The following is a 12,489-nucleotide window of genomic DNA, read 5'->3' as shown; positions in this document are numbered from 1 at the left end:
AAGATATTCATGTCTACTGTGAATGCTCACCAAAGGGTGACATCAGCAGAGGATGATTTTAACAATCAAGTGCATAGAATGACGTGTTCTGTGGAAACCAGTCGTCCTCTTTCCCCAGCTACTCCCGTCATTGCTCAATGGGCTCATGCACAAAGTGGTGATTGTGGCAGGGATGGAGGTCACACATGGGCCCAGCAACATGGACTTCCACTCACCAAGGCTGACTTGTCTACAGCCACTGCTGAGTACCCATTATGCCAGCAGCAGAGACCTACATGGATGGAGTTCCTGATATGGCACCATCCCTCGAGGTGATCAGCCAGCCACCTGGTGGCAAGTCGATTGCATTGGACCACTTTCATCATGGAAAGGGCAGCGTTTTGTCCTTACTGGAATAGACACTCTGGATATGGATTTGTCTTCCCTGAACGCAATGCTTCTGCCAAAACTACCATCTGTGGACTTAAATAATGCCTTATCCACTGTCATGGTATCCCACACAGTATTGCCTCAGATCAAAGGACTCACTTCACAGCAAATGAAATGCAGCAGTGGGCCCATGCTCATGGAATTCACTGGTCTTACCATGTTCCCCAACATCCTGAATCAGCTGGCTTGATAGAATGATGGAATGGGCTTCTAAAGACACAATTATGGCACTAGCTAGGTGGCAATACCTTGCAGGGTTGGGGCAGTGTTCTCCAGGAGGCTCTATATACTCCAAACCAGCATCCAGTATACGGTGCTGTTTCTCCCATAACCAGGATTCATGGGTCCAGAAATCAAGAGGTGGAAATGGGAGTGGCACCATTCACTACTACCCCTGGTGACCCACACAAGATTTTTGCTTCCTGTCCCTACGACCTTATGTTCTATAGGTCTAGAGGTCTTAGTTCCAAAGGGAGGAATGTTCCCACCTGGAGATACATCACTGATTCCATTGAACTGGAAGTTAAGAATGCCACCTGGCCACTTTGGGCTCTTTATGCCACTAGATCAACAGGCAAAGAAGGGAGTTACCATACTGGCTGAGTGACTGATCCTGATTACCAGGGGAAAATCAGATTGATATTACATAATGGAGGTAAAGAAGAGTATGTCTGGAATGCAGGAGATCCCTTAGGGTGTCTCTTAGTACTACCACACCCTGTGATTAAAGTCAGTGGAAAACTACAGCAACCCAATTCCGACATGATTACTAATGACCCAGACCCTTCGGGAATGAAGGTTTGGGTCACCCCACCAGGCAAAGAACCACAACCAGCTGAGTTGCTTGCAGAGGGCAAAGGGAATACAGAATGGGTGGTGGAAGAAGGTAGTTATGGCCCTGGACTATAGTTGTTATGAGTATTTCTGCTTTGTATGTGTACATCAGATACTTTTGTTTTCTTCACTTATAAAATATAAGATGTAAACAGGGCTAGTGCGTTTTTGGTTGTATGTAAATTAGTCATATCATGTTAGGTGCAAGTACGACTTTACAATTGTCTTTATTCAGAGATTATGTATGGTTTAAGGAGTTGTGTACATGTGACAAGTTGACAAGGAGTGGACTGTGTTGGTTAAGACTGTCTGTCAACTTGGTTGGGCCATGATTCTTAGTGTTTATATGGGATCACTCCCATGATTGAATCTGCTGTGAGTAGCCAAGCAGTTGAAAGGGAGTTCCCTTGGGGGTATGGCCTGTATCCAAATAAGCAGACTTTCTGGCTTTTTTGCTCACTCTGGATCTTGCAGCTGCCTCCTGTTCGTCTGACCTCCGGCTCTTGTGACTTGAGCTATCAGCTGTTCTGCAGATCTTGAGATTCATCAATCTTCAGGCCTGAGAGTGTGAGCCCTGCTCTCCGCCTGTTGATCTTAGATTCACCAGCCCCTGTGGCTATGTGAATTGAGAGAGGCCTCTGTCAAGATCCACACACTTGGGATGCTCCATCCTCTGCAATCATGTGAGCCGTTTTCTTGATATAAATCTCTCTCTCTATATATATTTATACACTTGGACTCAATGTTTCTATAATTAGGAATTTGTCATATAGTAATACTCACCCAAATGCTCAGATACATTTGTGTAATAGTGCATTTGCATTCTTTGTATTTGCAAAATCACTGGAATCAGTTTCCTTTAGCAGGGAATTGGTTGGCTAATATGTGGTATGTTTAGCTTCCAATTTATTATAGCAGACTAAATGCACATGTTTCTCTCTTCCCCTCCTAAAACATCTCATTTATATACAATTGGCTAAAGTATAATTACTGGCAAAGAAAGTTGTTCCAGATATACAGTTGCCTGAACAAATTAAGTTACAAAACTATGCATGGTCTATTTCATTTTTATCAAATATATAATGTATAAAATATGTATGAAACATTATATTTTAAAAAGTTATGACACAGAAAGAAAAACTAGAGCAAAGACTGACAAATCCATTTTGATTCTGCTGGAATCCAGATTTCTGGGATCATGGGGTTGGGGTGACTTACCCAGGCCATCTGCCCTTAGATGTCCTTTAGAACCTTGAGCCTTTAAGAAAGTATTTTCCTAAAGGGACCTTCAAGTCAAACAATAGCCTAGTAAGCAGCTTAGAGGAGAATGTTCTACCTTAGGCATTGGGCTCTTTTAGAGAATTATCTATGTGCAGCCAGTTTTGAGAAGCAGGAACCCATGGGTCGATTGGGAAATGTATGGCTTGTCCTTAGTGACTGTTTCTCCAGCGGAATGACCCTGAAACACTATGTGTTCTGATGCCACCTCCTGAGAAATTAACATGACAATGACCTGGATAACCTGTTTCACTATCCCCTTTTTGGATCACCCCTTCCCGATATATTTAATATGTTCAAGTTGATGCTGCCTGATTAGAATCTTAACTACAATAAACATATTCTGTTACACTAATTTTTGGTGTTTCTCTGCACATTTAGATTTTTGACAAGACACAAAATGGAACTAGGGAGGATGTTAGCTGAGATAAAATCAATCTACTTCCTATAAGGAGGCCATAAAAATTAGCCTTAAGATTTCTAGCACATAGACTATACTGGAAAATGAAGTCAGTTGCATAATTCATAATGTCCATAGGTAAAGACAAACCAATTGGACTAGAGGCAGCCAGCTTTTTCTAAATAATTATAGTAAACACCGATAGTGCTTACTGTGTGCCTGGGCACCATTTATTTAATCCGCTCAACAACCCAACAACCATCTGAGGGAGTGATAAAACTATTGGCCACATTTATAAATGAGGAAACCGAGGCACATAGAGGTTAATGACTCACTCCAGGTCACACAGGTTAGAGCAGGTGTTTAAACCCTTCTTGGAGAGCTGACATCACAGTCCCTACCTGCTCTTAACGAATACACTACCTCCTCAGTTCCTCATGGGAAAAACGCTGTGCAATACCAACAAAGCATCCTCAGTAACATTCTTACAGCAGGCACACTGACACATTTTGGAGAGCCTTTTAGATCATACTATAGGGTCAGAGTGGACGGCAACAGGTTTGGGGCTTTATAGGATTGCTGTGGTCAGAATTAACTTGACAGCAACGGGTTTGGTTTGGTTTTATAGACGTAAACCTGGGTAGAAGTCAATACCATTTATCACTCTCCTGGTTAAAATTCTCCAATGGTTTCCCCGTTGCCCAGAGAATACCATCTAACCACTTCATGGCACAAGGCCTTGAATGATCTGACCCCTTCTAACCTTCAAACCTTACCTCCTACCACTCTTCCTCTGGGTCATGGTGGTCTCACTTGAGCCTTTCCATTCTCTAAACATGTGTAAGGAAAAGTACAATTTGAAAATAAGAGATTTTGATTCTTCTTGTTAAGAATAAGGGAAGAGACTCCCCCCCTCCTCTGTTCTTTCAGAATTGACTTTAAATAACTTGTCATTGTAAATTCTTTCTTTGTCTCTTTGAAAACTATGTAAATCTAAGAAGTCTCAAAGATCTGGCAGCTACCTCTTTGAAATGTAATTTCAGGTGAGCCTTCCCTACCTTCCTGTTTCCTGGAAGGAAATTAGCATACAGTACTTTAGGTATCTTGCCATAAAGATACGGGAAAGTTCGCAGTTTTATCTTAAACATGAATGTAATGAGTTGTATCCACTCAGCTACATAAAGGATAAGACTTCTGTCTTTGCAATCTCTTTAGCAGATTACCCAAAATGCATCACATTCTGGTTTCATGCTTAGTCAACAGTAAAACTTATCTTTCTCTTCCATTTTTGTGGAGAGGTTTTCTGGATTGGGAATGGATTTCATTTTTACTAACTTTTCCCCAACACATGCCAAATTTGTTTCTGCCTCAGGGTCTTAGCACTTGTTCTTCCCTGTCTGGAATGCTCTCCTCAGTCTTCACACAGCTGGCTCCTTCTCATTCAGGTCTCAACTCAAATGTCACTTTCTAAGACATACTCTCCCTACTATAATCATTTTATCAGGCCCCTTACCTCTAGTGGAAACCCTGGTAGTGTAGTGGTTAAGAGCTACATCTGCTAACCATAAAGGTCAGCAGTTTGAATCCAACAGGCACTCCTTAGAAACTCTATGGGACAGTTCTACTCTGTCCTATAAGGTCAGTATGAGTCAGAATCGACTGGACAGCAACAGGTTTGTTTTTTTGTTTTTTAACTTCCAGCCACTAGTAACTGTCTGTTAAATTAAGCTGTTTTATTTTCTTTGTAACATATTTTTCACTATTTAAAGTTGTCTCATTTGTTATTTTGTTTACTTATTATTTGTTTTCATTATGAAAGTGTAAGCTCCATGAGGGCAGAAATTATGTCTGTCTTTTCCACCGCTGGATTCCCAGCCCCTAGAACAGTGCCCAACACATAGGAGGCCCCCAATACATATTTACTGAAATTGGAAAATGAATTACCTCATGAATGGAAGACAATTTGAAACACCTTACAGTGTAACTGCTTTAAAAAAAAAACCTGCCTCAGTTAGAGGAATGTATGCTAGTATAGAGCCTGTACAACGACCACTTGATGCTGGAATTCAGATAGAAGTGACCCATAAAATTATTCCTGGTACATCTGAGAACTACCCACACACATTCACTAGCTGATGGGCAATTATCCCGAGCAGAACTAAGCAGCTTGCCCAGGAGTTTGCAGAATTTCAGAGCCGCCAATTGGAGAGCTACCAAAAATGTGTCAAGTGCCTTGAGTCCATGCATGGGATCATGGAAGCAAATAAATATCAGTCATCTTGGATGCACACGTACCAGACATCACTAAAGCCAATACCCCTTCCGGAAGGAGTGTGTATTTAACGATGTGCCAAACCACATTACTGCCCCCAGGCAGAGGCTAATGACTCTTACAAATATTAATTTAGAAGAGGAGCATGAATTCCCCCACTTCATATCAACTAGGCCTCTATATGGCCAAAGAAGCCAGCCGCCTGGTTTCTCCTATCTCTTGATTAAAGACTGAAAAGATAAGGAGCAAAAATGACTGACAAAGCTTATGGAAACATGTACTATATTCTCAATCAAAACTATAATCTCAGGTCAGGTTCAGGAAGTTCCTATTTGGTAATAAGTACCTTGTCAAAACAGACAAGCACTTTGTTCATTTCTCTCTGATGAATGTTCTTTAAACAGCCCCCTGTCATTAAAACCAACAGGCATTATAAAGAGGATAAGGCAACACTCTCTTTGGAAAACAAATCTTATTAACTTATAAATCTATCAAAGCAAATTATTCCTCACGTAACTGACTTGGATTTTTTTTTTTAACATTTCTTTCCTTTTACATTAAACACGCCTTATTGAAGCAGTGGGCCTGTGTTTAGTCTCATTATGTAATTTTGGCCTTGTTGTATTTGAAAAAGATTATAAGGTAGTGACTCAATTTGGCAAAAAAGAAAACTCAAAAAAATGAATGTAAGGCCATTTAATTCAGAGTTGCTACTCCAGTTCCACTTAGAATTATAAAACATCCCTGTAAAAATCTCATTAACCTGCAAGGGACCTCTCTCTTAATGGCTCTTTCTTTCCCTTCTACGTGCAGATGCATAGTGTGGTGAAGTAGATGAAACGTGAAGTGATTTCACACTGTGGGGGTAGACAGTGAAGAGAAAATCCGGTAAGTGCGTGGAGCACGTGGATTTCAAAATGTGCCTAAATAAAAAAGAGAAACGAAGAGGTGAGTCATAGGCCGTGACCTGAAAAAGACCATGGGGCCAGGTGGGTCCCATGTGTACTGGGAAGACAAGTCCAAAAACAGACTGAGAAGAGATGGAGAAAAAAGTTGCTTGCGGTGGAGTTTGCAATTGCTCCCACATGATTTGTGCTCTGGCGGTGCGATGGTTAAGTGTTAGGCTGCTAACTGAAAGGTTGGCAGTTCAAACCCACCCAGTGGCTCCATGGGAGAAAGACTTGACTATCTATTCCTGTAAAGATTAGAGCCTAGAAAACCCTATGGGGCAGTTCTACTGTCACACGAGGGTCAGTATGAGTCTAAATCGACTCAACGACACCTGACAAGACCTGTGTTAGGCTGGGACTAATAGGATGAAAATGAATGGAAGGCTTGAGAAGAGATTGTGTAGGAAGAGAAGCATTTGTGCCTGGATATGAGCGAGGAAGGTGAGGGAAGCCAAAATCCAAAGTTATGGACTGCTTCTCATTTGAGAAGTTTGTGAGAAAACTAAGCATAAGAAGATATCCAGGTGTAATTTGATAAGAGCTGGAATCACTCTTATGCCTCACCAATATACAATTTGTCCTCAGCTTCAACTCCCTTCTTTTCTATGAGGCCTCCAAATTAGTCATCAAATTTTACCACTCTTCCCTAGATCTGACCCAGAGCTACAAAACCAGCACAAGTCATAACAGCTCAAGTATAGATAATTCCAATTCCAGCAGTCTCTTTTACTTTGCTTCAAATTCTTGGCCTTCAAACTAGGCATCCAGAATCATCATGCCAAAAAAAAGAAAAAAGTTCACATAAAATGTTACTGATAATTGATTAAAACAGTCAGTTACATGTAAAGAGGTACTTAACTAGTTATGATTTCCTAATCTTCTATCCCCATTGTCTTAGCTTCTTAGTGCTGCTATAACAGAAATACCACGAGTGGGTGGCTATAACAAAGAGCAATTTATTTTCTCACAGTTTAGGAGGCTAGAAGTCCAAATTCAGGGCACTGACTCTAGGGGAAGGCTTTCTTTCTCTGTCGATTCTAGGAAAAGGTCTTTGTCTCTTCAGCTTCTCTTCCTAGGTTCATTGGCCTTCCTCAAGTAGACTGACATCTACCTTCCCCTACCTGGGCTTCCTTTCTTCTGTGCCTGATCTGCTCTTTTATCCTAAAAAGTGATTGGCTAAAGATATACCCTACACTGAGACGGCCTCATTAATATAACAAGGAAATCCCTATTCCCTAATGGGATTACATCCACAGGTATAAAGGCTGGGGATTTACAACAAATTTGAGGGGAAAACAAATTCAATCCATAACATCCATCAATGTCTTTGCCCCAGTTCATCCCTAAAAAGCAAAGACATTCTAGCCTGTTTTGCCTGCACATGATCATAAATAATAATTATAAAAGAAAAGAATAAATCATAATATTGTAAAATGGACAAGAGTTATTTTCACAAATGGTAATTTGTTTCATGAAAGGATTTCTTTGAGCTTTTTCCAAATTGGTACATATGGAAACTTTACTGCTTTTTAATACTGACATAAACACTTGCTGTGAGTCTCAAAACTCTTTGGGAAATTACAGAATTTATAGTTTCACAGAATAAGAATAATCTTTTCTTCCATTTGTAATCAACTAAGATGAACAGCTAAAACCTTGGTGAGTGAACAAACGGGAAAAAGGAGATTGCTTTGTGTTAAAAATTGAGATGGGGAGGAGGGTGAGTTTGGGCAGCAGAAAGCCACATGCTGAGACCTGATTATAATAGTTTCTTTAGTCCACTGCCAAGAAGCATGGAACTCTGGCTTTGCTTCACCGGGCAGAGGAATGTGTGGCACCTGGGCCTCAAGTGCCGGAGCAGCCATGGATGCCTCAGCACAGAGTGTTGAGTCCAGAATCCCGAACTATGAGGTCCCCTGGGAATGCTGCAGAGCCAGAGGAACAGGAAGTTGCCGTCAGCCTCTGTATGGATATAGCTGGATTCTGAGTTTCAAACATTTTTAATTATACATGCTTCTGGAGCCCTAGTGGCACATCAGTTAAGTGCTTGGCTGCTAACCAAAAGGCTGGCAGTTCAAACCCACCCAGCGGCTCTGAGGGAGAAAGACCTGGTAATCTGCTCCCATAAGGATTACAGTCTAGAAAGTCCTATGGGGGCAGTCCTACTCTGTTACATAGGGTTGCTTCACTGCTGTTGTTAGGTACTATGAGATGGCACCTAACAACAGCAAAAACAACAATACATGCTTAATACAGAAACAGGAAATAAATAGAGTAAAAAGACAAAAATAAAAATCATCTACATCCTGCCACCCAAACGGGTATCCTATAACTGTGTGGAAGAGAAGAGAGATTAGGTCTTTGAGGAACCCCAATCTTTAAGGGAAGGTTAGGGAAAAAGTAGGCTGCAAGGGAACTGAGAAAACGTAGCTGGAGAGAGAAAAAGACTTCCAGGAGAGCATGGTGTTACAAAAGTCAAAGAAAGGGATGACATTACCAATACTACTGATAGGTCAGGTGAGACTGTAGGAAGAGGTTCAGTGCCCACTGGACTTTGTACAGATGTAAAGGTGCCCATTAGGTCTTTGGTGCGATTTCAGTGGATGATGTGATTACCTGAGGGGCACACAAATTCATTATCACAACCCAAGACCACTTCTGTAATATTTATGGCCCATCAAGTCTCTCAAGTCCTTCCAATAGAAAATCCCCCAGATGGGGAATGTGGAGATGGTGGCTTGGCAGAGTCATTACCCCCTACTCAGTGTAGTGCCCTTGACAGGCAGGAGATAGCAGGAGACAGTGGTGTCACTACACAGGTGTGGATCACACTGGGTGACACTGTCAGAGGAAGTGACACCAAAATGACTGTCTATAAAATTTTTATGCAGCATTTCAGTAGAAATTTATTTTATAAAAACATCCTTGTAGTTATAACAAAAACATTTTTTGTAAGCCCAGCTTACATGTATTAATATACGTACAAAGCTAAAACTCTATGCTAATTTACTTTTTGAACCTTCTAATGCCCTCCGGTCAGAGCTGTCATTACCCAATTACAATGAGGCTTCAAATCACGTGGTTTCATCTATATCTGCTATAAGCACACGCTGTTGTTTTCATTGCTGCCACTGTTTTTATAGTCGCTGATTTTGTCAAATTTTCTGGTGTGTTAGCTACAGTATTGTGGTAATTAGTATTTGTGAACCTATAGCTATAAATTTTTTGAGAATGAAGTAGTAAAGGAAAAGAAGGAGCAATATATGAGAATTATGATTCATGAGTAATGTTACAACAAAAAACATGACTAAGGATTCTGTATGGTCTGGTACAGGAGGAGGTCCACGGGGTGGTGGTGGCGGGGGGAGACACCACGAGTTGCTGCATTAGGTGACACCAACCCTAGTGAGTCCACTGGCAGGAGAAACTTCTGAAACAAAAATCCAGGCCACAAACATTCATGGTTTTAATGCCTGTTAATCTGCTAAAAATCAGATACCCACGGCATTGAAGACTGAACTGAGTAGTGTCAGAGCTCTAATCCTTTTTCCTTCTCTGCAGCTTTCAGTTCGGCTTCACTTTGCAGGCTTGGCAGAAGTTCTGTTTGTTGAAATTTAAGACGTGGTCATAAATGCTTCTCATCCCCACGTTTCCTCAAGAAGCTCAAAGACAAGGCATATGGTTCCCGAGGCCCAAGCTTCCAGCCTTGCTATTGTAGTGACCTCATCAGAGTCACACTGTAGAAAGCTCTGCTTAAGCCACTTGGAAGAAACCCAGGCCTGCAAGAATTTGCTCCTGAGGGGCTGTTTCCTAGGAACCAGGGGTTCCTTTCAGAGCTCTCCAGCCCCCAAATCAATTACTATGGCGGCTGTTAACCATACAAGCCATCATTAATTTGGACTAATTAAGCAGAAAGTCATCACAATCAATACAATGACAGAAGAAATGAGATTTTTCACAATAATTTTTTTTTTCAATTCAAAAGCAAAATTAGACTTGAATAAACCATATGTTGCTTTGTAGACCCAAACCCAGTGCCATCCAGTCGATTCCGACTCATAGCGACCCTATAGGGCAGAGTAGAACTGCCCCCATAGTTTCCAAGGAGCGCCTGGCAGATACCAACTGCCAACCTTTTGGTTAGCAGCCGTAGCACTTAACCACTACGCCACCAGGGTTTCCAAAGTAGAGGCTTTGTAAAGGCAATAATATTTTACAATTGTGATCATTCTTCGAATCAAGGCAAGAAACCAAGTAGAACGTCTAAAATAGACTACTTCTACTTATATTACAATAATAGTAACCTTGCTTATCCCTTATTCAGAAATCTTAGATACATAAAAAAGGCTTAAAAACGAAGAAAATCGAAATCCATGCAATTTATTCACAGGAACACACCTATGTGTCTTATTCATTTACTCTGACTCGAGACAATTCTAACTTGTTTTACAGACAGCAGCAGATTAGAATGTAAACTCTAGGAGGGCGGGAATTTTTGTCAGATTTGTTCACTCTATTTGGGGTGACGAATTACTTTACGCAAAGAATTTGATCTTTGTCCCTGGTTCCTGGGTTGTTATTAAGTTGCCATTGAGTCAGTTCCCGCTCATGGAGCCTTACGTGTAATAGAACGACATGTTGCCCTGTCTGGTTCCGGCTTCATAATTGTTGGTACGTTTGTTTCCATTGTTGTGGCTATTGCATCAATACATCTCATTGAGGGTTTCCCTCATTCTCACTGACCCTCTACCAAACTGATGTCCTTTTCTAGCAATTGGTCTTTCCTGATGACATATCCAAAGTAAGCTAGTCTAAGTCTCACCATCCTCTCTTCTAAAAAGAGCATTCTGGTTATATTCCTTTTAAGACTGATTTGTTCTTTCTGCTGGCAGTCCACAGTATATTCAATATTCTTTGCCAACGGCACAACCTGAATGCATCAATTCTTCTGTCTTCCTTTTTCACTGAATTCCTACTTTCTCATGCATACGAGGTGATTAACAAGACCATGGCTTGGGTCAGGTGCACTTCAGTCATCAAACTGACATTTTTGCTTTTTAAAAATTTGTTGCTGTTGTTGTTGGTTCCATCTCATAGAGACCCTATGTGCAAAAGAACGAAACACTGCCAAGTCCTGCACCATCCTCACAATCATTGCTGTTTGAACCCTTTGTTGCAGCCACGTGTCAATCCATCTCATCAAGGGTCTTCCTCTTTTTTTGCTGACCCTCTACTTTACCAAGCATGATGTCCTTCTCCAGGGACTAGTCTCTCCTGATAACATGTCCAAAGTAAGTGAGACGAAGTCTCACCATCCTCACTTCTAAGGAGCATTCTGGCTGTACTTCTTCCAAGACAGATTTGTTCATTCTTCTGGCAGTCATGGTATATTCAACATTCTTTGCCAACACCATAATCCAAAGGCGTCAATTCTTCTCTGGTCTTACTTATTCATCGTTCAGGTTTCTCATGCATATGAGGCAATTGAAAATACCATGGTTTGGGTTAGGCACACCTTAGTCCTCAAAGAGACGTCTTTACTTTTCAACACTTTAAAGAAATCTTCTGCAGCAGATTTGCCCAATGTAATACATCGTTTGATTTCTTGACTGCTGGTTCCACGGGCTTCCACTGTGGATCCAAGTAAAATGAAATCCTTGAGAACGTCAATCTTTTCTGCATTTATCATGATGTTGCTTATTGGTCATTGATTATTGATCCAAGTAGAATAAAATTGTTGGCAACTTCGATTTTTTTCTCTAATGGTCCAGTTTTGAGGATTTTCATCTTCTTCCTGTGCAGGAGTAAAGTATTAAAGGCTGTAGTCTTTAATCTTCGTCAGTAAGTGCTTTAAGTTCCCTTCACTTTCAGCAAGCAAGGCTGTGTCATTTGTATACTGCAGGTTGTTAATGAGTCTTCTTCATCCAATTCTGGTGCCACATGACATCTTCCTCCAAGCTGAGGAACTGGTGCTAGGGCATTTTCATTCCTTTCCATTTGACAGTAACTAGGCACCAATATGTGCCAAAAGCAGACACTAGAAAAATGGAAATGCGTCTGAGGCAGCCCCTGGCCCTCTCCCAATCTCTCTACTGGTAAGGAGCTCTGTTATCTCCTTGGGCAAGGCAGGGCAGTGCGACACAGAAAGCCAAAACAGCACAAATAGCCCCCCTTTCTCAAAAGGGTAGGCTGCCAGGGCACTCTGGCTTTCCTCTGTTACAGCTAAACTTGGGAGTGTTCTGGTCCCCAGGCCCCAGAATGCCGCAAGCTTCACCCAGGTAGGTTCTGGAGGGGACAAGGCACTCCTGACTCTCGGCCTTGACTCC

At 41.4% G+C, this 12,489-nt stretch overlaps 1 long non-coding RNA gene across 1 annotated transcript in view; it reads left to right on the top strand.

Moving 5' to 3' along the window:
• The first annotated feature begins 646 nt into the window (after positions 1-646).
• The window catches only part of LOC135227920 (uncharacterized), a 125,938-nt gene continuing 114,095 nt past the window's right edge, over positions 647-12,489 (top strand). The window contains exons 1-2 of the long non-coding RNA XR_010318098.1: positions 647-1,946; positions 6,027-6,101. This is a non-coding gene — a long non-coding RNA (uncharacterized LOC135227920). The remainder of the gene's footprint in view (positions 1,947-6,026; positions 6,102-12,489) is intronic.

Source organism: Loxodonta africana, chromosome 16, assembly GCF_030014295.1.
Source record: "Loxodonta africana isolate mLoxAfr1 chromosome 16, mLoxAfr1.hap2, whole genome shotgun sequence".
Lineage (NCBI taxonomy): Eukaryota > Metazoa > Chordata > Mammalia > Proboscidea > Elephantidae > Loxodonta > Loxodonta africana.
Note: the sequence above shows the minus strand (reverse complement) of the source record. Positions and strands in the feature narration are given on the sequence as shown.